We start from the raw sequence: 19,399 nt of genomic DNA, 5'->3' as shown, positions 1-19,399 counted from the left end.
TAATTAGGAGAAGCGGCGCGAGGGATGGTTTCCCCTCTAATTGCCTTCGTTAGGAGCCTGGGGATGCATCCCCTTGCCCGTATCCCCTTTCCCGGCGCGGCGATGGAGCGTTTTCCCATCACGGTGCCCGTCCCACCCGCTGTCCCGGCATCGCCGAGGCGATGCCGGGACAGCGGGTGGGACGGGCACCGTGAACGGATGGGCACAGCGATGGCAAGACAGGGATTTTAATCCGTTTACCGGGGATGGGTAGGGATTGATGGTCTCCGGTCTAAGCGGAGGATAAATCTGGGCTTGCCACGGCTTTCCGAGGGCTTGTCTGGGTGACATATTCGGTTGCTTGGAATGTCTGGATGGAAAAAAATCAATCACCGGGGCTGTTTCCGTCGTGTCCGTGTCCGTACTCCCCCTCGTTTTAATTTGCCAGGCAGAGAGGATCCATCTATATTTGTGTCAAACGCTGGTGGCTTTGTCTCCATGGCGCGGCATCGTCCTTCCCAGCTCTGCCCCGGGCACGGTGTTGCGGTGCACATGGGCATCGGTGGTGGTGGTGGGTTCTCCAACCCTCCTGGAGTGTTTTTCTAGCCTGGAGCTGCCCTCCTTCCCTGGGGGAGGTGGTAGCGGGATGTTCTGTGTGGGGAAACTGAGGCACAGCACAACGCATACTGCTCAAGGCTCTGCTTTTCCCACCAGCTGGATGGAGACCCCATCCTGCTCTGCCCCCGCCCCATAGCAGTGAGAGGACCCCCATACCCACCCTAGGGGGTCTGGCCAGCACCATGGGAGGCCCGGAGAGAGATTCGGCAGTGCCGTGGCAGCGGTGCCGACCGCCTGGCCCTCGCCGGCCTGCCCCCACCTGATCCCTCTCCCGCAGACGCTCTCCCTGACACCGCCTGACAAGAGCCATTTCCAAGATGGATTGATTCAATTTAGCACCGATTTTTTGCCGGGGCTGGTGACGTACGGCTCCCCAGCCGGCGCTGGGCAGCACGTGACTCCCCAGCGCCCGCCGTCATTAGAGCAGCTCAGCACCGGCTGCCGCAGCCCGCCTCGCCTAATCAGCCCCGCGCGTGCCGCCGGCGCGGGAGGGGGCCGCATCCTGCCCTGGCACAGCTCCACTAGGCTGCCCGCTTCCAGCATCCCCAGCAGGATCCGGCCCTGGGGGCCCTGGGGTGGTGGTGGTACCCAGGGGTGATACCCAGGGATGCTGGTGGGGCTACCTGAGGATGCTGGTGGGGGTACCCAGGGGTGCTGGCGGCGGTACCCAGGGATGCTGGTGATGGTACTTAGGGATGCTGATGGGGTTACCCGAGGATGCTGGTGGGGGTACCCAGGGATGCTGGTGGCAGTACCCGTGGATGCTGACGACAGTACCCAGGGATGCTGGTGGGTGTACCCATGGGTGCTGGCGGCGGTACCCAGGGATGCTGGCGGCGGTACCCAGGGATGCTGGCGGCGGTGTTGGCAGTGCTGGAGCCACCGGTGAGGCTGCACACGGCAGGGGAGGGGGGTTGGATTTTGTTTTGTTCCCTCGCTTTCTGGGTTTTTCTCCGGGCTTGATGAGTACGTCTGGTTCTCTCTCACTGTCTGTCTTCTCTCTCCTTCCTTTCGAGGCAAATGGCTGACTGATTGCTTTTCATCTCCCGCTCTGAGGAGCTGTAAGAGCTACTTTATACAAACATCAATTACAGGCACGTAATAAATTAAGGCTCCCTTACACCGAACCCATTAGAGTCCACTCTCATATCAAAGCGCTCCCATCACACACGGATCGGGGTGGAGTGGGGGGGAGGAGAGAGAGGGAGGAAAATGTCTTATTAGCCGGCAGATTGTTAGCAGAACACTGATTTAATTGTATCCCCGCGCCCGAGCGCTGGAGGAGGCCGGGGGGGTGGTGGTGGTGGTGAGGGGGGCACCCCGGGCCTGCCAAAAAAGAAATGCCCAGGGATTGTTCCCTTCCCCGAGGTGCTCGGGGGCAGCTCCCTCCCGGACTTGTCCCCGTGCCAGCGCCCGCTGCCAGCGTTTCTCCTGGTAACGGCTGAGGGGGGCCGCGTTTCAGAGATGCCCCCCACTCTGGCTGGCACAGTGCCGAGTGGCAAAGCCCAGGGTTGAGCGCCCACCGTCCTCCTGCCCCCAACCACCTTTGGGGTGCCACCTCCAGACCCTTGGCCATGTGGTGGGTGATGCTGAGGGGTGCCAGGGATGGCAGGGGGGAGTGTGGCAGCTGTCTGGCGTCCCCACATACCGGGACTTTGGGACAAGTCGTGCCGTGGCATGGTGGGCACCGAGGCTGGGACCCCCCTCATGCCTCCCCAGGTTTGGATGGTGCATCGGGGTGTGGAGGCGGAAAGATGGGAAGGGGGGGAGATGGAGGGCAGCCTGCGAGGTGATGAAGGGCAGCTGGGGGGAATGATGAAGGGCAGCCTGGAGGGTGACAAGGGGCAGCCCCGGGGGTGATGAGGGGCAGCCCGGGGAGGAGATGAGGGGCAGCCCGGGGGCAGATGAGCAAACTTCTCCATAGGACAAAGGCGCCTGCATCCGCCAGCAGCTCCCGCTGCCTCTGCCTGCGAATAAATAGCCTCCAGGCTGTCAGTCTGGCACTACCCCCGGGGCTGGAGCCTCTCAGCGAGGCACGGAGCCCGGGAACAGCCGGCATGGCTGGAGCGCTGCCCGCCGGGCCCTGGCAGGCACTGGCACGCCGCACCAGCGCGCTTCGCCCGAGCAAGGCTTCCCCCCCGAGCCGGCACGGCCCGGAGCCTCGCCACCCGTACCCTCACCGCCCCCCGGGCACGGAGCGAGGGGCGGCTGCCATGGGGTGCAGGGGGTCCCTGTGCTGCAAAGGCTGGTGGGTGCATGGTTGTGTGCGTGCGCCGTGTTGTAGCGGCGGTGCACGGGGGTGTGCACGTGGACGTCGGCCTGCTGAGGTTGTCTGTTCTTCTGTTGGTGATGGGTGCGTGCATCCTGCTCTGCATTGGGCGTATGGGTGTGCACACGCGTGTGCATCCCGCCCTGCGGAGGGTCTGTGTTGTGCACACGTGTGTGCATGCACACACGCATGCATCCTGCTCCGCAGAAGGTGTATTCTGTGCACGTGTGTGTGCACACCCACACGTGTCTCACTCTGCAGAGTGTATGTTGTGCACATGTGTGTCCATACACACACACATGCGTCCCGCTCTGCAGAGGGTGTATTCTGTGCACGTGTGTGCACACACACATGCGTCCCGCAAACATACATGCATCTCGCTCTGCAAAGGGTGTACGTTGTGCACATGTGTGTGCACACGCATGCATCCTGCTCTGCAGAGGGTGTACATTGTGCACACGTGTGCACACACATATAGGCATCCTGCTCTGCAGAGGGTGTACATTGTGCACACGTGTGCACACACATATAGGCATCCTGCTCTGCAGAGGGTGTACATTGTGCACACATGTGTGCACACACATGCATGCATCCTGCTCTGCAGAGGGTGTACATTGTGCACACATGTGTGCACACACATGCATGCATCCTGCTCTACAGAGGGTGTACATTGTGCACACATGTGTGCACACACATACAGGCATCCTGCTCTGCAGAGGGTGTACATTGTGCACACATGTGTGCACACACATGCATGCATCCTGCTCTACAGAGGGTGTACATTGTGCACACATGTGTGCACACACATACAGGCATCCTGCTCTGCAGAGGGTGTACATTGTGCACGCACGTGTGCACGCACACACATGTATCCTGCTCTGCAGAGGGTGTACATTGTGCACGCACGTGTGCACGCACACACATGTATCCTGCTCTGCAGAGGGTGTACGTTGTGCACACGTGTGCACACACACACACGTATCCTGCTCTGCAGAGGGTGTACATTGTGCACACACATGCACGCACACACACACGCTCATCCCGCCCTGCAGAGACCACGTGCACACCACGCTCCCCGCTGCAGCAGCTCTGTCCCAGCTGAGCACACGCGTGTGCCGCTGCCTCTCCCCGCTCCTGCACACCCGCGGGTGCGTGGCGGGGGGTCCCATTCCCACCCCCGTCTTCCAGGGCAGGTTTATCTGCCCTGCACGGCTCCCGCAGCCCACCGTTCCCTCGCTGCCCTCCCGAGCCTGACATTTACATATTAATATTTTCCAAGGGAGGCACTGCGTTGCGGTGCAAGTGTCTGCATTGTGGTTGCACATAATGTAAAGTGAGATAAAGCGCCCGGCTCCGCTATGAATAACTGCAAATGAAAACCCATGTGGCCATAAAAGCCTTCACATTTGCCCTGTCAGCATGTGGTACATCGGCTAAACAACTGATTTAGCTTTGCTTTTTTTCTTTTTTTTTTTTTTTTTTTTTTTCCCGAGGTTATCGCCACTTACAGAGGACATGCTCTTTGTGTACTGCCTGTCGCTTTCTGCTCAGCTTCCTTGTCACTTCCCCTCGGCGTCCTCCCAGCCGGGCCCCGGCACGATGCTCTGCTCCTCTAAACCGCCCTGACAGCCCCTATTAGCTTCTGGCCCGGTACCGCTTGGCGCTGCCGCCGCTATTTATCTCGCCGGCGCAGAGGGCTCTTATCACCATCGCTCCTTATGGCCTCGCTCCTTCGCTCCTGCTCACGGCGGGGATTTGGGATGGGGTCCTGGGGGGTTTGGGGGGGGGACAGAGGACCCGCTGGTGCTTTGCCCTCCTCCCAAAGGCGCCGCATCCAGCCTTCAGGCTTTGCTTTCGGCCGCCGTGGTTCCTCGTGCCGGTGTTGCCAGGCTCTGACCCCTCCGTGCCAGAGGGATGCGGCTGAAACCACTCGGGATAACCCCGCGTGCCACGGGGTGGGAATTATTCCTGCTCCTACGCGGCGTGGCCGGTGCCGTCCCCGCGGCGGTGGCCACCGGCGGGGGTGATGTCCCTGTGGTACCGCTGGCTCCCGAAGGCGTCAGCTTGGGTGCCAGACCTGAAATACCGGGTGGGGAGCTGGGTTGGGGCGGTGACGCCGGAGAGCGGGACGAGCAGCTCCGTGCCGTGCCTGCGGGAAGCGGGGAGGCCGGGGGTCCTCGCTCGGCGCCCGTGGAGCTGCCTGGCCCTCGGCCAAGGGCCCTGGCACCCAGCCGGCCCCTGGCACTGTCGGTAACCAGAGCTGCCTCCCCTCGCTGTTATTTCAGCAGGTGGGGGCAGATCGGTTTACCGGGCCAGGCAGATGCCTATCGGTCCCTTCCTGCCACATCGTCCCCGTGCCACCACCACACCGCCGCCGCCGTGGCCACGTTACCGGGGCTGGACATCACCAGTCACAGCCGTTGCCACCAGGGCCTGGTGGGGCTCCTTGCACGGGCACGCTGTCCTCGGGGGTGCACCCGTTCCCGCCGCCATGTCACGCTGGCAGAGGGACCGCGGTGTCACCGGCACGGTGGGCATTGCTCTCGGCCACCCCGTGCCGCCGGTGGGCACCACGCCGGCTGGTCCCCTCGAGTCACACCAGCAGCCAGGGCAGCATGGCAGGCGCCAGCGAGGCGTTGTGCCGCGGGGCTGGCTGGGGCTGCTGCAAGCTCTGCGTCACCCCACGCCGTGCCTGGGGTGCCAGCGTCCCTGGGGGCCGGGCAGGGATTTTTGGGGGGGGGGGCCCCCATCGCCCCACTGGAGCTTGCGTCAGAGCACGGGGGGTGTTTCACAAGCGCTTTCCTGTCTCAACCTGCCCCTGGCCGGTGCCTGGGGGGGCGGGGAGGGGGCCGGGGGTGGGAAGCCGGGGGCCGGGGGGGTTGTTTACAGCCGTGGAGCTTGTTTCCTTCCACCTGCCTCCGGGGAAGCAGTTAGCGATTTGTTAGTCAAACCAGATGAGCCTTCCTGGAGCGGCTTCCTGCCAGGCTCAGCGTCGCCCGCCACCCCACCGGTGGGTCCCACCGCGTCCCCCGCCTCTGCCGTGCCCCCTGTTGCAGCCAGCGCTGTGCCGTGCCGGAGCCTCGGCGCGGTTTCCCACCAGCAGCTTCCAGGCGTTGGTGGTTGGCGTGGGCACCCCATGAGCCGGCTGGGTGCGAGCACCGCAGCCACGCTTGAAAAACCGGGGCGGCGCTTGCTTTCGGGGGTCTCTGCCTGAATATCCATGGGGAGGTTGTGGTGGGCACGGCGGAGCCCAGGATGGCTTGGCAGGATGGCAGGGTTAGGAGGGTGCTCTCCTGGGGTGCTTGGGTGATGGTTGGTTGCTTGGGCAATGGATGGTTGGGTGCCAAGCAAGCATGTCCCACTGTGCTGCTGTGTGAGAGCGTGATGCACTGAGCACCGTGCACCACGCACCGTGCCCCGAGCACCATGCCATCATGCACCAAGCACTGTGCATCATGCACCACGGGTCGTGTATCATGCGTTGTGCATCATGCACAGTGCTCCATGCATCGTCCACCACGCATCACGAGCCGAGCACTGTGCATCGTGCACGTATCCAGCACCGTTGCCCGAGGAGCATGGGCACCACCCCTGCAAAAACGGGGCCCACGCCACGGACAAGGAAGTGCCAACCCTCGCCCCCTCGCTAATCGAGTGGCGCCGGGTGATAAATAAGGAAGTTAACACCCAACCCGGGCTGCTAATTAGCTTTTAACCTGTACTAGCAGTTAACTACAAAAGGCAGTCATTTGTTCCGGGGAGCTGGTAGCGTAGAAAGAACGAAACACGGCCAATTTTGTTCAGGATGAATTAAGACTTGCAAATGTAAAATGAGTTCATCTATTTAATTAAGTAGCGGCAATATGGATGTTAAATTAAGTTAATGGCAGGCATGCCAAAACAAGGTTAGAAAAATCTTGTCCTGGCGGGGTGGGTTCCGGATCCGGCCCTCGGATGGGGAGGTGGGATGGGGGCTCTGCCCTGCCCTGCCTGCGGGTGGCCCTGGGGTGGCCTGGGGGGCCGGTGGCCTTGGGGACACCCCTCCGGCCACCGGAGGGATGGAGGGAGAAGGAGGTGGAGGGGAAAAAAAAAATAGGCAGGAGGAAAGGAAAAGCATTGGCTCACCCAGCGCCGCAATCTTATCGGGGCTGAACTTTAGTCTCCTGTTAAAGATATAGGATACGTTAGGGACATCGGAAAGAAATAATAACCCTCTGATTTGTAGCTCTCAGGCTCTGGCAGCCGAGGGGGAAGGAAGACTGTCTTCTGCCATTACCATTTTTTGTAGGAACTATTCCCCAAAGAAATCAAACCCTTGTACAAGCCCTCCCGCGCGGCAGCCCCTGCTCCGGCGCTGACCCGAGCCGCGCGGATTATCACCGCGCATCGCAGCCGGAGACGGGAACATTCATTAAAATTTGAAACACAAATGGAAAATTGCTACTTGAAGCCTCCTTGCCAGAGAGCCAGCCGCTTGATCAGAGACCTCATTAATGTATCTAATGTGTAAGGAACAATTAGACTTTTCAAAGACATCTTTTTCCCAGCCAGGGAGGGGGAAAAAAAGACAAGAAAGGGGTGAGGGCAGCTTGAACACCCCCCCCCCCCCCCCCCCATCTCAAGCCAAACCCGCCTCGAGGGATCGGGGTGCACAACCCTGGTGGGAGCCTACGAGCCGCCGGAGAGTCTCGGCTCCATCCCAACACCCGAAATGCCCGTTTCTCCTTAAGTTAGATGGGGAGGAAAGTGGGCTGATTAAAAAGCTGATTTCTTTTTCCCAGCGACCGGCGGGGTTTTGCCATCCTCCCGTAATTAGCCGGTTACGCGGCCGTATGTTTTATTTATGAGCCGAGGGCGGAGGGAAGGGGAAGCGGAGGAACGACCGTGCCCTATATATCTGCAAATAAAACACTTCATTTCCCTCCTGGGGAATGTCACCTCGAGAAACCATCGCTTTCCTGCTCACTGCCCCGTCCAAATCGCAGGCTGTAAATGGCTTTGTGGGCCTGGCTGGCGCTCAGATGGGTTTAAAATATGGATTTATGTCTTTATTCTGCATAGTCAAAGGTCAACAAGAGCAGGAAATCATCGCTGAGCCGCTTATTACGGCGAGAGGCGGCTGCTTGCTCCTCTTCTTCTTCGTTTATCCCCACTGGCGGGTGCTTGCAGGGTGCCAGGTCGCAGGGAATCGGGCCGTGCCTCAGTTTCCCCAGAATGGACTGCCTGAGGGTGGGCAACCGCAGCCTGGATGCCCGCAGCACGGCTGCATCCCCTTCCTTGGGGACACCCATTGGGAGGTCGAGCATCCCCAAGGAGGTCGGGCATCCCTGGCACACAGCATCTCTGTACCGAGCGAGCCAGGAGCACCCGGTGCCCACCCGCCATCGCCCCGGCTCGCTTGCGCGGCGCGGGCAGAGCCGGCGGCACGCTTGCCCGGCCGGCCCCGCGAGCTGCGCTCTCATGCTTTGCTAATCCCGCCTGGCACCTGCCCCAGCTCCCGGCGGCTTCGCGCGAGCAAGGAACCAATTAATCCTGCCGGCGCTCGGGGAAGTGGGTCAGGCTCGTCAGGCTCTCCCGCTAACGAAGGGCGAGGCGAGGTGCGGCAGAGTCGGCTGCCGGGTGGTTGGGCGGGTGTCTTACGCCGGTGCCCTGCATCCCGTCTGCCGCGGGGTGGTAAGTGGGTAAACTGAGGCAGGGCGACGCTCGCCGCCGGTGCAGTCGCCCGCAGAGCAGTCGGGGGGACAGCTGAGGAGGAGGAGGGTGGCGGATAATTCGGTTGGGCCGATGTCGCAAAGGGACGGGCTGGTTTCCCAATGGCACTGCCCAGCCCGCTGTGCCTCGGTTTCCCCATCCGAGCGAAGCAACGGGAGCTCCCGGTTTGGGGTGGTGGCCGGGGTTAGGGCTTTTTTGGCAGGGTGGGGAGCGCAGGCGAGGGTGCCCCTTTGAAGTGTAGCCCAACTTCCAAGAGTGAAGCAATTCTCGTTTGCATAATGAACAAAGGGAGCTGGGGGGGGGGGCAAAACCCCAAAGCCCGAGCTGGCAGGCAGGCCTGCCCTCCCTGCCTGCCCTCCCTGCCCTCCCCCCCCGCCTGCCCTCCCCTCCCTGCCCGCCCGCTCCCCCAGCCGCCTGTAATTACAGGTTTATTGCCTGTACAGCTATTGTGTAATGACATGTTTGCAAATTAATTTTTACGGCTCCTGCCATGGTGCGGGGGGGGGACAGGGACGGGGGGAGCAGAGGAGGGGTCCCCCAGTGCTTGCGTGAACCCAGCAAATGAAACCCCTGTAAAAGTGTGGGGGCTGTGAGTGGGGTAGTAATGGGGGGCTTGAGGGAATTGGGTGACACAGTGACCCCCCCCCCAGCTTTTCGAGCCCCAGGTGGGGGGGGTGCTTGCACCCACACTACGGCGGGCATTGGGTTTGGGGTACCCAGAGCGTGTCACCCCATAAGTGACAATTCCCAGTGCACCAGCCAGATGTGGGAGGGGGGGAGGTTTGGCCAGGGAGGGGGGGAAGCGGTGATGGAGCCGCAGCACCCAGCACCCTGCGGCTGGGAGCACGGCGGCGCAGGGGAGCTGCTGCGGCGGGAGCAGGACGCGAGTGATGATGACTCAGGGGACGGGCCAGAAATACTCCCAGCGCCGATCTTGACAGATGTAGGTTAGGAAGGAAGAAAAGACATAATAATAATCCCCCGACCTGGAATTAGAAAAGCAATATTTAACGTGGGGGGCAGCGGGGGGGGGGGAGGAAGGTGCAGTTTTTCACTGGCTCCGTCTTTGCCAAATGGGTTCTTGGGGAGCTCGGCTGACAGGGTGCGTGTGCACATGTGTGTTTGCATGTTTGTGTGCGTGAAGCACATGCATGTGCGAGTGCGTGCACGCGTGTGTGTGCACGAATAGCTGCAAGCGTGTATGCGTGTGCATTTGCAGCCCCGGGGGACCTTTTGCAAAGGCTCTCCTGCACGGCACCAGGCCCAGCCTCCCCACCGTGGTGCCAGCTGGGCTTGGGGTGATAGCAGGACCCCCGGGACCCCCCCCAGCCTTTGGATCAGGAGCAGGCGGGGGCAGGCAGCGGGGGCCTGGGAATAGCCTGTATCTTTAAGCTGTTTGAAGGGCTGGTCATTATCATACAGGATGTGGCTTCTCTTGCAGGGGCGAGATATCACACGTCGCCTTCGTGAACTTTGGTGTTAAAAGCAGCCGGCGGTTTGGGAAGAGAGGGCCGGAGCTGGGGGGGGGCGGGGGGAAACAGGGGGACGGCGGGGGGGGGCAGCACACACGCACACTTACATACACGCACCCATAAGCGTGCACCCGTGCCAGCGTGCACCCATTGCAAGCGCGTCCACGCAAGCGCGCCCATGCAAGCGCGTTCCCATGAGTGCCTGGAGCGTGCAGTGCTCCCCCCCCCCCCCCACCCCCCCCCCCTTTTTTTTCCTTTTCCACCCCGCCTTGGCTGATCGTTTGCTTAAAGCAAATTAAGCCGGGCCCTCGTTACTATGGTGCAGCCAGGATCTCCAGCCTCCCTCACTCTCCCCGTAATAGCATTTATTAGCCCTATTTGCCTGCGAGCATGTCTTCCCGGATCTGCTAATGCATCAGCGGAGAGGGAATGGGGGAAGATCCTATCGGGAGCCTTATTCCAGCCCCCACCGGGCGAGTGGGGCCGACCAGGGGGGATTTGGGGATGCGGGGGGAGCTCACCCCCAGACCCTGCGCAGGGCCCGGGGCAGGGAGCCATCCTGCTCCTGCCTTTTGGGAAGCAACGGGCAGGGAGGAAAGTTGGGTTCTGTATTGTTTATTTCCTAATTCTCCTTTATGCGACTGGGGAGAGATGGGGGGGGGGGGGGCTTGATTTTTCTATTTTTATGATATTCCCTCCCCCGCCCTCAGCGGCAGCTGTTTGAAAACAGCATCCCGGAAAAGACCAAAAAAAAAAAAAAAAAAAAGAAATAGAAAGAAAAATTATTCTGTCTGTAGGCGAGGAGGAGGAGGAGCGGGATTTGAGGGGGAAGGAGGCTCCTCCTGCCCTCCCGACCCTGGCTGGCGGGGTGCCCCGGGGTCCAGCACCCCCGAAGCACCGGGGCTGGAGGCTGACGACCGGGGGAAGGAGGGGGGAGCCGGGGCGGGGGGGGGGGCAGCTGCTGCCGCTCTCTGCCCGCTCCCCTTCATTAGGGGAGACAAATCTGCTGTCAAGGAGCCAGATTTCCAATTTACCGATAATGATTCTTGCATGAAAATTGATCGAGGGGTAGGGAAATCTGCCGCCTCTCCGCCCGCCCGCCCCGGCGCGGCCCGGGGGAGCCGGGGCTTTGCCGCTCCGCCCCGGGACGCGCCGCTCGGACGGACGGACGGACGGACGGACGGACAGACGCCGGCTCGCAGCCCCGCGTGGGCGACCCCACGCCGCCAGCACCCTTCTCCGGAGGGGTGGGGGGGGACACTCCGCTGCACCATCCAGCTCCGGGGGTGCGTGTCCCCCCCCCCAAGCACCGAGAGTCCCACTGCTGCCTCCTCCTCCTCCTCTTCCTCCTCCTCGCTGGCTTTTTGTGTTCCTGCCATTGGCAGCTCGGGGCTCGAGCGGCAGGAAAACCCCCGGGAAGGCGGCACGCCATGGCAGCCGGGCTCCTGCCCCGGCCCCGCCGGTGACGGGGACGGTGACAGCCGCCGCCACCCTCCGCCGCCGCCGCCACCCCTCCGCCGGCGCCCTGGGCTCGCTGCTATTTCAGTTTTTATTTTTCCTCCTCCCCCCACGCACTTGATTCCCCCCGCTCCTCCTCCTCCTCCTCCTCCTCCTCCACCTCCTCCTCCTCCTCCTCCCCGCTCCACCGTATTTTTTCGCCTCTGGTTTATTTTTCCAACCCCCTCCGTGTGGCTTGGTGCTAATTTTTTGGGGGTGTTTTGTTGTTGGTTTTTTTATGTTTTTTTTTTTTTTTCCTTGTTTCCTGACACATCCTCTTCACCTTGGCTCTTTTATTATTTTTTTTAATTTTTTTTTTTCTTGGCCGCAATGGAACTGTAACATAAATCATGTTTGGGTTGAAACCACCTCTCTATTACTTACCAGGTAAGGCACCGGGTGATGCTGTCACCGGCCCGGGGGGGTCCCCCCCACTTCGGGGACACCCTTTGTTCGCTCCGGCCAGCGGCAGCCGAGGGGGATTTGGGGGTGAAGTTACTTTCTCTCAGCACCTAATAGGGGTTTTAGGATCTGGTGAGCTTTAGTGGGGGGAGCAGGTGGCACTGCAAGGCTCTGCGGGGTTTTGGGGTGCTCAGATCCCCCCGTCTTCTCCTGCTGCCTCTCCTCTGCCTTGGGGGGGTTCTCCCCTCGCTGAGGAGCAGAGGGGGCAGGTTTCTGGCTGAGGAGGGATGGGTGTGCTGCATTTTGGGGTGGGGGTCCCCACTCGCAGCCCCGCTGCCACTCGGGGCACCAAAGTTTGCTGTGCCACCCCAGTTGGCGGTACTGGCCCCCGCAGCAGCCGGTGAGGGAGGGAGACCCCCCACTTTGGGAGGGTTTAAGGTGTTTTGAGAGTATTGGTGACGAGGGGGGGCCAGGGGCGAGCTCAGAGTGTGTGTTTGGGGTGCACGCTCGGGGTGCACGCTTAGAATGTGTGCACGCAGTACGAGGTGGGAGCTCAGGGTGGGGGCTCGAGGTGCTCAGGGTGCAGGCGCACGGTGTACTTTTGGGGTGCACACTTGGGGTGCACACTCAGGATACCATGGCTGTGAACTGGAGGTGCTCTTGGGGTGCGGGCTGGGGGTGCGCGCTCAGGGTGTGCACTGGGGCTGTGAACTCAGGCTGGGAGCGTGAGGTGCTCTTGGGGTGCACACTCCGGGTGCGTGTTCGGGGTGCACGCTCGGAGCGCTCGCCCCGGATACCAGCCGGGGCTGCGAGCTCGAGGCGCTCCAGGGATGCAGTCTCGGGGTGCACGCTTGGGTGGCGAGCTCAGGGCTGCGCTCCGAGGGGTGGGGAGTGGCGATGGGACCCGTCTCCTGGGGGGCCGTGCCCCCCACACGGCGGTTTCCCCGCGGAAGGTTGTTTGTTTCAGGAAATGGCTTTTGCGTGTGGCGGTTGTTACAGGAACGAGCGGTTCTGCCCAAGCGCGCCTGCGCCGGAGCACGCGAAGGCGAACTGGGAAGGGTGGCGGAGGGGCCCTGGCCTTGAACTTGGGGGGGCCTCCCCACCTGGGAGGGGTTGCAGTGTGACATCCCTCTCAGGGCAGTGCCACGGTGGGGACATGGGTGACCTGCTTGGCTGTGGCATCCCACTCGCTCCCAGCACGCTCCGACCCCGTGCCCTCTTCCTTGACGGTTGTTGGGGTCCCGCTCTCTGCGTCCCCCCCACCCCAATACCATCCCCTTGCTTGCTCCTTGCTGGTTCTCAGCTGCCCGCAGCGGCCACGGGCAATGCCCAGCCTCTGTGCCATCCCCCGTGGCAGGGACTCCTCCAAGGGCTGCAGGTGCAGGGGACGGGTTGAGGGTTGGTTTTGGGTTTTTTCCCCTTAAATTCCATATTTAGCACACTCGGGTCGAGCGGAGGTTCCCGGTGGCAGCTCCTGTTGCGTGAAACTTCTGGCTTTGCTGTCGTTGCTAATGCACTAATTCCTGCGCCCTGGAAAAACCCTGCTCCAGCTGGCTCTCCGCTTTCCAGCCGCCTTGGAGGTGAAATTAAAACAAATCAGAGGGGAAATGAAAAAAATCGGAGGAGAAATAAAAAAATCGGAAGAGAAAAGCAAGACAGAGAGGAGTATGGAAGTGTCAGGCTGTGAGACTTAAAGCAATTAGGGGAAATTATGTCGGAGGCGCTGGCAAGCAGAGAAATCGCCGGCGGCAGCTGCCGGGGCGTTGGGAGATGCTGGTGGGTCAGGTCGGGTGGGAGCAGATGGAGATGTGAACCTTCCCCGCCGTGGGCTCGCAGGGCTTTCACGGGAGCTGGGCTGGTGGCCATGACTCAGCGGGTCAGGTCCTGCTGGGGACCGTCACCGCCGCGGGGACTGCCTGGTCGTGGCCCGTGTCACACGCTCCTGGGTGGCTCGATCTCCTGGCTCGGCTGGTACGGGATCCAGCTGGCATCTCCGTGTTCCCTGTGTCCCTCTGGTCATGGGGCTGGAGATGCGCAACGGGGCTGAGCCAGCTGCGAGGGGACACCGGGCAAACTGGGGACCTGTCATCGGACGTGGTGGAGAACAGGGGGGTCAGGGAGGGGACCCCAATTCCCGCCGGTACATATGGGAACCGTGCTCAACCGGCTTGAGATACGTGGGTGCAGTTGTCACCCTGTGGCTGGTGCCAGCGTCCCTCGGGGACAGCAGCATCCTTCGGGGACAGCGGCACCCCTCTGGGACACAGCGTCCCGGAGGGCCTGGCTGGCTGCTCCAGGGTGGCATCCAAATGCACGCAGCCTTTTGGGGTGCCCCCCTCTTCCTATGGGTGTCCCCAGATTGCCTCCCCAGGCGCTGGAGGGACCCTGGGGCTCCCTGGTGCCTCCCCTGGCGGGGTGGGACGGGGCACTGGATGCCTCGGCGTGCCAGGGAGGATGGTGGCGGGTGCCGGCGGCAGATGCTGCTGACTCAGGACCTTCCCAAATGGTTCCTATTTTTACACCGGGGCCGGTAATATTTAGCCCGTGGATCAAAGCAGATGGAGGGAGTTGGGTGATGCCGCGTAAACACCCGCTTGGCGGGTGCCGCTGGCGCGAGGCATGAGTCACCGGCGGCTTTCGGCAGCGCCGGGCAAGGACGGCCACCCCCGGGCTGGGTTTGGGGTGCTTGGGGCTGAGCCCCGCTCTTGGCAGCCCCCGGCTGCGTGCTGGGGTCAGAGGTTGCCCTTCCTCATCCTCACTGGGTGTGCGGTGGGTGCTCGTGGGTGATGCTCGTGTGGTGCTGAGGGGGGAGCAGGTGATGCCAGGGGGGGTCCAGGCTATGTTAGGGTGCCGGGAAGCCCTCCTGCCCTCCTCCCTTGCCCACCCCACCATCCTCCTCCTCCTCTCGCCAGTCCTAAATTCGGTCGCCATGGCAACGATGTCAACCACTTTCCAGCTTCCCCGTGATGGTTTGAGGAGGCGAGGGGAGGGAAGAGGGGGAGCCAGGGGAAGGGGGGTGGCGGGCGAGGGCTGCCCGCCAAGTGGGGGGACCGGGGCTGTCACCCTGGCCTTGGGGTGACGCTGCCCAGATGGTTTTTCCCTGCTGAGTCCTGTCTGGCAAGCGGAGGCCAGTGCCAGCCCAGTGCGTGCCAGGGAATCAGGGCTGAGGGTCCTGCCCTGGGGAGGGGGCTCGATCACAGCCCCCAGCTCTGAGTGGGTGGGTGACACCCCTAAAATTCGGTGCCTGTCTGCAGCCATCCTGTGCACGTCCTGCTGGTAGCCGGGACTTTGGTAGCCACATGGCTTGGAAGGGGGTGAATTATTCCCAGACACCCCCTTTTTTTCCTCCTTTTTTTCTCCACCCCCCCACTCCATAATCTCTTTATTCCTGGGCTGAGCCCGGTTCCCGGTGGTTTTAAAGGCAAATTTCCCCGGAGCTGGATAGGACAGGGTGTGAACCCGGATGGGTGGGTGGGTAACGCCAGCGCCGGCATCGCCCCGCGGCGGGTGGGGGCATGGCTGCACCCCAGGGGCGCCTGCACCGACACGGAGCCGCGGTGCCGCCGGGGGAGAGCAGGCGAGGTGTAATTACCCCAGCAGCAGTTTGGCCCGTGATGAAAGCGGGGTACCGCCGCCACCCCGCCGCCGCGCAGTCGTCATTCTCGCCTCCCCCTTCCCACCGCTGCCGGACCCCGATGCCAAAGGGGCTCGCGGGGTGCTGTGGCATCGCTCACCACCAAACCTATGCCGGATTTTAGGAAAGGGGGTGGGAAGCAGGTGTTTGCTTTCTCTATGGCGTGTGTGTGTGTGTCCCCCTCCTTCTTTCCCTTTCCTTGGCACCGGCTGGCAGCACCTGCCAGGGACGCTCCTCCTTGGCACGGCACCGTGGCACGTGCGTGGGCACCGCCGGCAGCAGCCGCGCTCGAGGCACCGCCGGCAGCCGGGGGGAGCGGGGCCAGCCCTGCCCTGAGCCTGGCAGCAGGGTGCATATATATTTATTTTTTTTTCTATATTTTTATATCTATATATCCCCCCCCTCCCCTGCCCCGCCCCATTTTCTTATTAATTTTTAACTTTATTCCCCAAACGCTGCGCTTAATTAAACGCAGCCGCCTCTTGCCGCGAGCCGACGCGGGGTGTTTATTACACCGACCGTCGATGGGAACGATGCTCCCGCGCCGCAACACCCGATTCCTCCGACGTGAAAAGAGGGGGGGTGTGTGTGACACCCCAACCCTCCTCCCACCCCCCAAGGGCCTTTGGAGGGGGGAATATGCTGCATTTCTGCATCACCCAGCGCTCTCCTTCCCCCCTTCTTTTAATAATAACGCTTTAAAGATGTTTGACATCTGTAACAAACAGCTGGCATCCTGTTATGGAAGAATGTCCTTTTATTTCCGAGCAGGTTGAACTGTCATTAATAGTATAATTAGGTGATTATCGGCGTACAGCAGAAAACTGCTTAATTGCACAGCCAGCTTTGCGAGGATCCCCGGCTCCTTTATTGCAGGATTTGTTTTAGCCGCCTGAATTTTTTCGCGCTGTGTTGTTGGGTTTGGGGTTTTTTAGTTGTTTTTTTTTTTGTTTTTTTTTTCCTTTTCTTCCACGTTGATGATTATTTTTTAATGCGCGTGGCAGCTGCGGGAGCGCGGCAGCACCGGCGGCGCCGGGGAGGCGGGGGGGGGCACACACATGCTGGCACTGGCACTGGTCCCCCTGATTGTGTGTGTCCCCCCCTCCCCGGGGATTTATTTTTAACCCTGTGAGTGCTGAAGTTGGTGAAAGGCGTCTCAGAGGTGGGGTTGGGGGGGTTTTTGCTGGGTGGGAGCACCCGTGGGTGGGAGCACCCATGGGTGGGAGCTGACTGGGTGCGGAGTTATTCGAGGGAATAAAGGAGATGTCTTTGTTAGCGGCACCGTGCCATCAGCTGCCAGTGGTGAGCAGAGCCGCAGTGCCATTCGGCGTGGGGCACGAGGGCACCCATCATGCCCAGGAGCCTTCACCCACCCTCGCCCACTCCTGCAGGCTGGGACCCTGCTCTTTGGGCACTGTGCCCCTCTCCATCCCCACGACACGTGGGGCACGCGCACAGCTCACCGTGGTGCTCAGACAACCACAATGGAGTCAGTCCATCCTCATCCTCGTCCCCGTCCCCATTCCCGTCCTGGAGATGCGGCGTTTTGGGGGCAGAGAAGAATTTTTGGCGCCCACCAGACAATAGCGCTTTGTATCTTCCCCCCAGTGCCGCCAAACACACTTGTTAGCGCCGCAGCTTTGTGCTGTAAATTTCCATGGAGTAATTACGTCTTAATTTATGATAATCCCGGGCGGGCGGTGGAGGGGGGCGAGCGCCAGTCAAGTTTGGAAGTTGCCTGCCAAGGCCCAGGGTCCTGCAGGGCTCATCCTGACCGCAAACTTCTCCGTCATGGTGTGAAGCCAGCGGATGGGGAGAGTGGCCCCGAACGGGGACCGTGGTTATCCTCGGGGGGAACTGGGAGTGGGGAGTTGGGTACTGGTGATGGATCGCATGGCATGATGGCAAGAGCGTACCTGGCACCGTGACCGGTGATGCTGACCATCCCACCACCCATCCAGGAGCTTAGGATCCCTGGGCTTGGGATGTTGTTGGGATGCTGTGCATATCCCAGTGCCAGCTCCCCCAAGCAGGAGGAAACTCATCCCTTCCCGCAAGCCTTCGACACCGCTCCAGCATGGGGCCGGACCCTTCCCCCTTTCTACCGCTGAATGGTTCATCCCGTCTTTGTCTGGAGGGCTTATTACGGCAAAATAGAGGCTCTTTTCCCTCGGCCTTCCCAGAGGGCAAATTAGATGCTTTGGTGATCTTAGAGGAGGATGACGAGGATGGGACGAAGGCTCTCGTCACCAGCAGAGGTTCGGCGTGCGGGGACCCTGGCACCTGGTAAGGTGCAAGTGGTCTCTGGCATAGGTGTGGGGTGGGAAGCGAGGGGCTCCTCCATCCTCATGTCCCCTCCAAAGCCACCAAGGCACCACCGGGAGCTGCCATGGGAATCCCATGGGATTTGGGGAGTGTTTAATGCACGCCCTGCGGGGAGAGGCAGGTTTGGGAGACGCGTGCCCAGTGCCACTGAGCATCCCCTGGCAGAATGCTGACACCTGTGCATCCCACCACCCATTGCTGACGGGGCCTGTGGGTGCCCTGGGCACCCCATCCCTTCTCTGCCACAGCACCCTGGGGTGGGTTTTGCCCCCGGAGAGGGGTAAAAGCCTGGGGCTGCGCCCGCTGCACCTGCAGCTGGGTCCCCGTTGGGAGGCAGCGCGCACCCACTGACATTTGCCAAGCGTAAAAATTCAATTAATTCCAGCAGGCAGATTAAATATAAGTGAATTTTAATAATTTGCTCGAAAGGCTGAGGATTACTGTAGGCGAAAAGGGAAGACGCTGCGCGCACAGGGGCACCAGCCGTCCTGCTCGGCACCGGCACGTGGGATCGCCGCCGCTAATCACCCTAAATCCCGGCGTGGGAAGGGAGATTCTGCTCCCCTTGGCACCGAGTCCCCAGACCTGGGTTTTGGTTAATCTTTCCCTGCGATGACGAACGTGCCGGAGCCATCCCAGTGGTGCTGGTGGTGTGTTGTGCCCAGCCCCAGCACAGTCTGGCTCCATGGGCATCGCTACTGCTTCACTGGTGCCCATTTCTTGGGGGGCTTCATGGAAAGGGTAAGAGCCGTCGAAATGGGAGTGTGGGCTGTCCCCAGGGGACCCCATGGGACGTTGCAAGGGAACCCGGGGCTCCCGGCTCACCAAGCCCTCCGCAGCGTCTTTGAACCAAAAAGCCGGTGACGTGGGGCACCCATGGGTAGCAGATGGCACCGGTTTTGGCAAAATGAAAACACACGCAGTAAATTTGCCGTTTGCCGGCGCTAATTTCCTATCCCAAGGTAAAACCTTCCCTCTGGCCCGTGCCGGGCCATCTGCACGGTCGTAAACCGCAGCGCTGCGGTGTGGGCAGGGGGACCCCCCCATCCCGCCCGGCCTCCCGGCTTTGCCGGCGGCACGGTGGGATTGATGGAGATTGCCCGTGACCTTTGCTAGGACACGAGGTATTACCATTAATACTTCTGTATTTCCGGAGTTCGCGCCGTGCATAAATCTCATATCAAGCCGGGCGGGCAGAGTAATCTGCCAGGCGGCGTTATTAATACCCATTATTAATACCCGTTATTAATACCCGCTGCCCCCGGCGCCGGAGCCCTTCGGAGCTGCTCATGGACGGGGCGAGGGATGGGGGCTGTGCCGCGTAACCCCCCTTCCCACCGTTTCGGGATGCAGCCGGGGCGGGCGCTGGGAAATTCCCGGTGCTGTCTGAGTCACCCGCAGCTTTCTACCAGCAACGAGGGGTCCCCTGTGGGCACCCGCCCCCGTGATGGGGGGCAGTTTTTGGCTGTGTGCCCCCTTGGCTCTGCTAGA

The 19,399-nt window shown here is 61.4% G+C and overlaps 1 protein-coding gene across 1 annotated transcript in view; it reads left to right on the top strand.

Moving 5' to 3' along the window:
• Nucleotides 1-19,399, top strand: part of GSE1 (Gse1 coiled-coil protein) — a 102,114-nt gene that overhangs the window by 61,634 nt on the left and 21,081 nt on the right. The gene's annotated exons all lie outside the window — the stretch shown is intronic.

This window comes from Tauraco erythrolophus, chromosome 15 (assembly GCF_009769465.1).
Source record: "Tauraco erythrolophus isolate bTauEry1 chromosome 15, bTauEry1.pri, whole genome shotgun sequence".
Lineage (NCBI taxonomy): Eukaryota > Metazoa > Chordata > Aves > Musophagiformes > Musophagidae > Tauraco > Tauraco erythrolophus.
The sequence above is the reverse complement of the archived record's forward strand: the minus strand, read 5'-3'. Positions and strand labels throughout refer to the sequence as shown.